Here is a 10000-nt window from a genome sequence, read left to right as displayed (position 1 = left end):
AGGATAAAAGAAGGAAGGAAGGAAAGAAGGAAAGAAGGTAGGACGGAAGGAAGGAAGGAAGGAAGGAAGGAAGGAAGGAAAGAAGGAAAGATAGAAAGAAGGAAGGAAGGAAAGAAGGTAGGATAGAAAGAAGGAAGGAAAGATAGATAGAAAGAAGGAAAGAAGGTAGGATGGAAAGAAGGAAGGAAAGATAGAAAGAAGGAAGGAAGGAAAGAAGGAAGGAAAGATAGAAAGAAGGAAGGAAGGAAAGAAGGTAGGATGGAGAGAAGGAAGGAAAGATAGAAAGAAGGAAGGAAGGAAAGAAGGTAGGATGGAAAGAAGGAAGGAAAGAAGGTAGGATGGAAAGAAGGAAGGAAAGAGAGAAAGAAGGAAGGAAGGAAGGAAGGAGAGAAGGTAGTAAGGAGAGAAGGAAGGATGGAAGGACGAAGGAAAGATGGAAGGAAAAGAAGAAAGAAGAAAGGAAAAAGGGAAGGAGAGAGAGAAAAAGTAAGGAAGGAAGGTAAGAATAGAAGGTAGAAATGGAAATGATAAGGTAGGAAGTATATAACGTGTTTGGGGGAAGGCAGAGGAAGGGGGAGAAAAGATGAATATAAGGGGGGAAGTGCAAGAGGGGGAATGAGGGGTTAGTTGAGAGCAAAGGAGGGGGGATGCAGAATGGGGAGACAGCAGAGTTGGGGGGGGAAGGCTAGAAAGGCAGAGGATGGAGCCAGTGTGGGGAATGGGGGGGTAGAAGGAAGGCAGACTCAAGGAAGACCGGGGGGAGGGGGGAAAGAAATGGACAGAAGAGGGGGGAAGGAGGTAAAAGGGAGGTAGGGAGAAAGGGGGAGGAGAAAGGGGGAGGAGGAAAGGGGGAAGGGGGGAAAGGGGGAGGAGAAAGGGGGAAGGGGGAAGAGGAAAGGGGGAAGGGGGAGGAGGAAAGGGGGAAAAGGGGAAGGGGGAGGAGGAAAGGGGGGAAATGGGAAAGGGGGGAAATGGGAAAGGGGGAAGGGGGGAAAGGAGGAAAAGGGGGGGAAGATGTTAGTTAGCCAGGCTGCACGGCGCCGTTGGGTCGGGGCCCAGCACCGCACTAAGTCGAAGTACGTCTGCAGTTCAGGCCCTCCTCTTCCTCCTCCTCCTCGTCTTTCTCCTCCTGCTCCTCCTATCTCTCTTCTTTCTCTTCCTCCTCCTCCTAGCCCTCCTTTGTACACCTCACCCCCCCCCCCACCGCTAATTCAAGGCAGATTTGTTTACCTGACGGGTGGAGTCAGATCAACATCGACCCCCGTCCCCGTCCCCCCCACTTAGCTGAAGAACATCATCTGGCCTTGAAAAGGTGGATGCAACTCTACAGTAATGTGTCTGAACCTAGAAGGCATCCCCCCCCCTTTCCCCACTCTCCCTCTCTTCCCCTTCTCTTCCCTCTCCTCTCCTTCTCTCCCCTTCTATTCTCTCCCTCTTTCCCCATTTCCCCTCTTATCCCTGTTCTTCTCTTCCCCTTTTCCTCTTCTTTCTCCCTCTTCCTCTCTCACTCCCTCTCTCCCCTTCTTTCCCCTCTCTCCCCTTCTTTGCTCCCTCTCTCCTCTTTTTCTCTTGCCCCTCCCCCCCCCCTGCTCCAGTTACCACTTTTCTATATTCATTTCTCTTTTTTCTTCCGTTTTTATTTTATTCTATTTTTTCTTTCTTACCTTTGGCCATAAACTTCCTCTTTTTATCTTTAACTTTTTCCTTTCTTTCGTCTTTTCCTTTTCTTTTAACTTCCCTTTCTACTTCTCCAGTTCTTTCCTTCTTCCTATTTCCCTCGTTTTCTCTTCGCTTTTTTCTCCTCCTCTTCCTCCATTCCTTTCTTTCTCACCCCTTTCCCTCCATTTCCCATCCCTTACGTTACCCTCCATCATCTCTTCCCTCTCTTCCTTCCTTTGACCCTCCTCCCATTCCCTCCCCTCCCCTTCTTATCACTTCCTCTCTATTCCCTTTCTTTCCTACCCCTTCCCTTCCCTTCCTCCCTTTCCTCCCCTTTCGTCTATTCCCCCTCCCCTCGAATCCCCTCCACCTCTCATTCCTTCCCATCCTCTACCCCATCTTTCTTATCCCCCTTCTCCTCCCACCTCTACCCCTCTCCCACTCTCCCCCACCCCACCCCTCCCTCCCAAGTCCGGACCTTCCCTTCTCTAGCGGGAGCCGAGCCGGGTGCCTCGAAGGATCTCGTCGTCGTCACCGTCGTCGTCGTCGTTGTCGTGCGGCAAAAGCAAGGGTTCACAGAGCCGTGACGTTATAGCTGCTGGTTTACACATTAAAGGGGAGAGGGTGTGGGTGTGGGTGTGGTTGTGGGAGTGGGTGTGGGCGTCAGTGTAAGCGTTAGTGTGGTGTGTGGGAGTGGGTGTGTGGTCGTGTGGGTGTGTGGTCGTGTGGGTGTGGATGCGGGTTTGGGAGGGGTGTAGCTGTGGGTGTGGTTGTGGGTGTGCATACGAGTTTACGGGCGTGTCTGTGTTACGATTACGATTTCCACGTCTAATATGATTATACATTTTCAGCTAAAGACATCTAACACGTTAAAAGGAAAAAAAAAGTATCTCAGTGTCCTTTCCCAAGTTTATATTTTATCATTTCGGCGAGGACCATTCTGCTGTTTTGTCCTTTCCTTCTGCATTTCTGGCCCAACTTTGTTATTTAAATAACGACGGCCTTAATGGACTGCGGAATCTTTCCTGCTCAATTTAAGAAGAACTCACGCACTGGAAACAATTTATATTTCGAACCAGGGCCCACTCGAGGCTTCACAATTTTGCCAAGGCTCGAGAATGATATGTCACTCAATCACACGCTCAAACACACAAACGCACACACTGACGGGTTATATACGAGCTCTGAGTTCTCATCTGGGAGTGTAATAGCTGTCGATCACAAGTCTGACAGGTAATCCAAGACAGTGGTAAATTACACACACGAATACACACACACACATAAACGCGTGCACGTACACATACATATACATACACACACGAACGCACACATACACACAAACGTTTACACACACACAAACGCACACACACACACACACACAAACGCACACACTGGTTATAACGAGCTCTGAGCTCTCATTCGGTAGGGTAATAGCTGTCGATCACGAGTCCGGCACGTGATCCAGGACCGTGGTGAATCACACACGGGCCGGAGGAACCATAATTTGGCCGCCGGTATCCGCAAGACTCTGCTTCCCGGTTCCGGTCCCAAATCGGGGCCGGCGGGGAGGAGTTCTTGCACGGCCGGGGGACCGGTGATGCCTGTCCCATCAGTCCTAAACCGGTTCCGGGGGTGCATATGAGTAAACTTTGTCTGGACTGTTCTTTTCAGTCTTGGTCTTCAGTTACGGTCATCAGTCTTGGTCTTCAGTCCAATTTTCAGAAGATTTTCTTCAGTTCGGGTCTTCAGTCTTGGTCTTCAGTCCGGGTCTTCAGTCTTGGTCTTCAGTTCGGATCTTCAGTCACGGATGGCTGAATCAGCGGTCGAGAACGGTACCACAGCATCGTCGAGCCGTGTTATTATAGATGTGGTAACGGCGAGATTTTTTGTAGTGCTATCTCCAATCAGCAACGAGGAGTTAGCGTTTGTGATCCTTTATCGGCGAAGCCAGCAAAGGTCAGCGCCTCCTGGGGTACCACCCCCACATCATGCACCACTTCATGGTACCTGCCGGGTTTGTAAGATCCCCCTCCCCCCCCCCCCGCTTCCCTGAAGTCTGGGGGCAAGGGGAAAGGGGCAGGACCTCGGCTAAATGGGCTACAGATTGGGTCAGATTGGGTTTGATGGGTCTATGCCAGGCCACGACGGCTTTGTATTGGGTTTGGCTGACCTGGCATACCCCCCCCCGCGCCATATTGGGTCACGTGATGCGGGACAGCTCAGGTCAATTTTGGTCTGAAATTGACACAAATGGACCAACATCGAGCCTTCAGCTCGTGGGCGGGGTCCACCAGCCCTGTCTTGGTTGTCGGCAGATGATTTTATTCAGTAGATGTGGGCCATAAGGGACAGGGAGGCTAGACTCGGAAGAATATAGGAATCTCCACGATCGCCCTTCTCCCCCAACCCCCGACTCGGATGAATAAAATCGCCTGACGTCAGCTCGGCCTAGCAAAGGTCAAGTCTTGTGTGGTTATTCTTGCCTGGTTGGGACTGCCGCTCTGTCCACCTTTCTCTCCTTTTTACTTTTTTTTTTTTTTTTTTTTTCCTTTATCTTCTTTCAATTTCTAATGTTATATATTCCATCTTAATCTATTTATTTATTCGTTTATTTACTTATTCATATCTCTGCTCTCATTAATTTACTTTTTTATTCATGTGTTTATTTATATTTTGCATCCGACCTCTTTTTGCTTTGTCACCGTAAAGATGTGGCGGCACACTAGGCTGGTATGCTACTTGCTTTTTCTACTTCGTTTGGGTAGAAACGACTTCGGTTACAATATCTAAGACTCCCGTAAGAACATCTCAAGAGTGTGTCTAACATTTGTATATGTTTAATTTCTAGTTTATCATTCGGGTTCTCACTATATGACGCAAAAGTAAATTGACATTTGGAAAACTGAAAAACAAAAGATCGTAACCAAAGTTATTTCTACTCAAACGAAGTAGCAAAAGCAAGTAGCATGCTAGCGAGAAATGGCTAGTGTGCCGCCACTGTAACTCCCTGTGACTCCTTGAGGCATCTCGGATCCTGCAGCGAGGAGGAGACTTCGAGAAACTGTCGAGTCAGGGCGGACGCTAGAGGGGAGTTTGACTGAAGGGGGGTGGGGGATGGGGGAAGAAGAATCCCCCCAAACCCCCCCCCCCCAAAAAAAAAAAAAAAAAAGATACCTCTTCATGGAGGTCATAGTCTCTCCATCAAGGGAGTAATCCTTTGTCCACGTGATGTATTATCTCAGTCATTCAGTCAGTTCATTTGTACTATATGCTAAGTCTGTTTATCTCCCTATCTGTCTGCATCTCTCTGCCTCTCCATCTACCTGTCTGTCTGCCTGTCCTTCCGTCTGTCTGTCTGTCATTCTTATCAAGCAATCACTCATTCTTCACGCATTTTTTTTTTCGCCCGAAGCATCGCTTGGAAATGGAATCAATCAGCTTGGGACCAAGTTTGTTTTTACAATCTAAGTTTTCAGGATATTTTTTTTCTAAACCTGGTTTAATTAGTCAAGAACCCAGTCGATGTATAGGATGCTCATTGCACGCGCGCACACACACACACGCACACATGCACACACACACGCACGCACACACACATACATGCACACACACGCAAACACACACACATACACACACAAACGGAGAGTAGGAGACGGTACCCTACGAACATTGCTCCTTTCCTGTATACTACAATTAAGGAAACACACATTCAAACACACATACACACATACACATACACACACACACACACACACACACACACACACACACACAATGCCAACAAGCCCAGTGACGCTAGGAGCAAAAACAGCACAAGCTCACAAACACACACACAAACACACACACAAAGTGCTGAGCAGAGCACAAGAAGTGCGCGTCATCGAACACCAGCTTGTGCAAGCAACGCTCTCCTTCAAGCACTCACAGGCACTGTGAGTGCCAGAGTGCCAGAGTGCCAGTGCCACGCCTTCACGGGAACGCTCATCGAGAAGAGAACACGCCCAACTCAGATGGGAAGCAATGAAGACCACTGCAATATATATATATTTACACCAGATGTCCTTTTCTTATTATGATGGGGTGGCCGAGTAAAAGCTCATAACCATTTTTTACATATACCCATTCAACACCCCTTCCCCATCTCAGCACCTCGTATTTGCAAAATTGGTGCTACACACACACACACACACACACACGCAAACTTCAATATCTACTTAGACGTTTAAATTATTAGTTTCTATTTCAACAAACAACTAAACACTATAATATTGCCTAGAGAGAAAAAAAAATAATGCTCGATCAATTGACATCCAAAACTGGAACAGTATCCAACGAAATAGATACATCATTCGTACTTCCATGTTTAGAATGTGTATTTCAGAGTAGTTCCTAAATTTTACTAGACAAAAACAGGTTAGAAAGTCTGCTAGGGCTGTCCCTCACAACTTAAAAAAAAAAATGCATAAAAAATTATTTGCTCACGTTTTCTCTTATAAAAGCAGAGACTGAAGGGAAGACTTTAAAGAATCTCCCGCATTTTGAGGAGCTGATAATACATTACTGAATATGTTAGAAATATAAACAAACTTTATTTGTATTTAATCGAAAATAGGCAGATATATCCTTCCTAATAGAATGATTAGTGAATGTAAAAAAAATTAATCAAAATGTATAATATGTAATACAAATCGAAATTTTAAGATTAATTTTTAGAAAAAAAAAAAAAAAAAAAAGTGATATGCGAGCAAGCTGATTGTGAAGAGTTTAAAGGTGCAAAGGTTCCTCCCCTCAGCTGATTAAAATCGCTTGGTGTCAGCCAGAACAGTTATACAGGAAGACAAAAATCGTATATGTTTTAATTTCTACGACTTACGTTGGCGGTACATTGTACCGTCACGCGGGGTAATTTTGCTTCTGACCCAGGGCGGTGGGCAAGGTGCAGGGATGACCCGTCATCCAGGAGGTGCTCAGATGAGAGGGAGGGTGGGAGGGGTGTGGAGTGTATTTAGAGATGAAATGGGTGGGAGTGTTTTTATGCCTTTCCCTTTTTGGCTACCTCCCTTGAAAGGGGAAAAAAGCCTTGGTATATGTATGTATGTATGTAAAACTGACCACAAATTTCTTGGTATCCTAGTATCATTATTATTATTATTATTAATTATTAGTTCTCATTATTATTATTAATTAATTATTATTGATAAATTTATTACATTTTATTGTATATTATATTATTATTAATTATATTTACTAATTATTCTATCAATTATTCTTATTAATTATTTATATCTATCATTTTTTATTCATTATTTTTATTATTTTTATTATTATTGTTGTGTTGGTGTTGTTGACAGGGTCGACTTTACACCAGTCAAAATAATCCCGCATGAGGGTACATAAATAAATATACCTATTGGAAATTGGTATGTTATAACACATTTGTAAAAGTTCACTATAAACCCACTATCGGAGAAATAATAACGGAAAATACAGGGAAACTGTATATTTCGACTACTATCTGTAGTCCTCTTCAGCAGAAGAGGACTACAGATAGTAGTCGAAATATACAGTTTCCCTGTATTTTCCGTTATCATTTCTCCGATAGTAGGTTTATAGTGAAATATACTTATGTACATTTTTGTGGCTGCCACCAAGGGGGGTTCTAATCAGCTATGGGACTCATTACACTGGGCTATTTTATCTCCGACTTTTGGATTCGATTTTCAGCTCACATCTTTCGGGAAGGAATATGATATGCTGGAGAATATGATTTTCCTTCAGTATATCAAAAGACGTTGTGTGTAAATTGTCGAGAAAACAAAAATAATTTGTCACAGTGATTTGACGGAGGGAAAATAGCTCAGTGTGATAACTCCTGAGTAGACTCCCGGTGTTTGGTGATGAAATTCTCGATAAATGAACTCCCCCCCCCCCAGGTGGGTCACGGTCACAGACAAGTTCAAACCAGGGTCCCCCCAATCAGACGTATACTGTATAATATGTCGTGCTAGTAGCGTAGACGATAGCGTGCTGGTCTCGCATTTGCTTTGTTGTGGGTTCGAATCCTGCACTCCCCTCAGATTTCCTGCAGTGACTGTAAATTAGCTGTCCCCAAAGCGCATCCTAGGGCAAAGTTGACGACTTCGGCCGCAGATACTCAGCGCCTCCTGTCGTAGGCGCTCCTCGCCTTTTTTGCCATTTGCATAAGTTAAACCACGGTATTGATGGAGATTACCCACTTCTCGTACGTGCTACAAACTGCTTTGGTTAAGAGCAGAGTTTCCCAACCTTTTCCGACCTTAAGGGTACCCCACCCTACCCTGTAGTCAGGTCTAACCCGTCCAGCAACCCCTAATATCTTATTACTAGAGGAATAGAGGAAAGTGTATGGATCCATCGCTTCCAAGCACCCTCTAGAATGGATTTCAGCACCCCATGTTGGCAATCGCTACCCTAGAGCAACAAATGTACCTCCTCCCACCCCTCCTTCACTCACCCGGGTTATTTTTATTCAAAATCCAACGATAAATGAATAAACACACAACCAACAACAACAACAAACAATCCTGTTGGTGTGGATGTTTGCAAAATCACAAACAAATCCTACATTTATATTCTCCCTCTCCCCTCTCTCTATCTTTCTCTCTCTCTATTTCTCTCGCAGTGATGTGAGGGGGGCTCATCCCCACTCCCAGTCCACACACTCCCCCTCTCCCTCCCCGACAAATCCTTCTCTCTTCCCAGCTCCCTAAGCCACTCCCCTCTATCCACCCCACCCTCCCCGCGCCCACCTCCCCTCTCTCAGTCTCCCTAATCTCCTCCTTCCACTCTCCCTCTTTCCCCCTCCCTTCCACTCCTCCCCTCCATCTTCCCGTCCTCGTCCTCCTCCTCTTCCCTTCAAACCATCCCCAACCTAACTCCTCCCACTCCCCTCCCCCTCTCTCCATTCCCCCTTACCCTCCATCTTCCCTCTTTCCCTCTACTCTTCCCTTCAACTTCTCGTCTTCCCCCTCCCATTCCCCCTAAAGCTACCTTCTCCCTTATTCCCCCAAATTCCTCATCTTCCCACGCCCTCCCCATACCTCCCTACGATCCCCACTTCCCCCATCCCTTTACTGTTTCACTAAATTGGTGTACTCCATTCACTCGTCAAACACACTTACTCATCTTAGTAAACGAGTCCCAAGGAATGAGGTTAGTCAACATACCTCCTCCTAACCCCTTCTCCCTCCATCACCCCTGCCACTCTCCCCCCCCCGTTTCCCTCCCCCCATACCCTCCACACAACAGGGGCACCACGCATAGGGGGCGTGGACCCCTTTGCTTCTCATGCAATCAATGAGCATCCGCCTCTGGCGCGCCTTTGAGGCGGGGCTGAGAGGGGGCTGAGGGAGGGGGCGAGGCGTGATGCGGTGGCCTACTTCTGGGCAGCATGGCAGTCAACAGAAAACGGGAGGCTATTGTGGACTGGTGGGGGGTGGTCACGTTGATCCCTTCAACACGCTGACGAGCGTGTGTGTACACGTACGTACGTGTGTGTGTGTGTGTGTGTGTGTGTGTGTGTGTGTGTGTGTGTGTGTGTGTGTGTGTGTGTGTGTGTGTATTCACTTGGTCTTTGGATCACGTGTTGGACTCGTGATCGACAGCTATTTCCCTCCCGGAAGAGAGCTCAGAGCTCGTAGGTCCGATCTATGGGTAATGCTATGACCTTTCACACACACACACCCAACTCCCCGCCCACGAGAGTCAGAGTAACGACCCGAAGCGTAGCAGTACCGAAATAATTTCGGCCCTGGGCAGGATTCGAACCAGGAGCTGCGGGCCACTTTCGTGGCAGCTCAGCGTTCTACCAACTGTGCCACCGAGTGTGTGTGTGTGTGTGTGTGTGTGTGTGTGTGTGTGTGTGTGTGTGTGTGTGTGTGTGTGTGTGTGTGTGTGTGTGTGTGTGTGTGTGTGTGTGTGTGTGTGTGTGTGTGTATGTGTGTGTGTGTGTGTATGTGTGTGCGTGTGTGTATGTGTGTGCGTGTGTGTGTGTGTGTGTGTGTGTGTGTGTGTGTGTGTGTGTGTGTGTGTGTGTGTATGTGTGTGTGTGTATGTATGTATGTGTGTGTGTGTGTGTGTGTGTGTGTGTGTGTGTGCGTGTGTGTGTGTGTGTGTGTAATAGCGCCTATGTGTGTGTGCGCGCGCGCTCGCGCGTGCATGCGTGTGTTTGTGCATGTGTTTATGCATGTGTAAGTATGCGCGCGCGCTCATGTGTGTGCGTGTGTGTGGATACACTTCCACATGTGCGAATAGGCGTGTGTGCCCATGTACTTACCTAATTATAGTATACAATGAAAGGAAC

At 46.8% G+C, this 10000-nt stretch overlaps 1 protein-coding gene across 2 annotated transcripts in view; it reads left to right on the top strand.

Moving 5' to 3' along the window:
* Window positions 1-10000, top strand: part of LOC143018819 (dual specificity protein phosphatase 22-like) — a 190527-nt gene that overhangs the window by 164928 nt on the left and 15599 nt on the right. The window lies entirely within an intron of this gene.

The sequence above is a fragment of the Oratosquilla oratoria genome, chromosome 35 (genome assembly GCF_046742065.1).
Source record: "Oratosquilla oratoria isolate Oo_2021 chromosome 35, ASM4674206v1, whole genome shotgun sequence".
Lineage (NCBI taxonomy): Eukaryota > Metazoa > Arthropoda > Malacostraca > Stomatopoda > Squillidae > Oratosquilla > Oratosquilla oratoria.
Note: the sequence above shows the minus strand (reverse complement) of the source record. Positions and strands in the feature narration are given on the sequence as shown.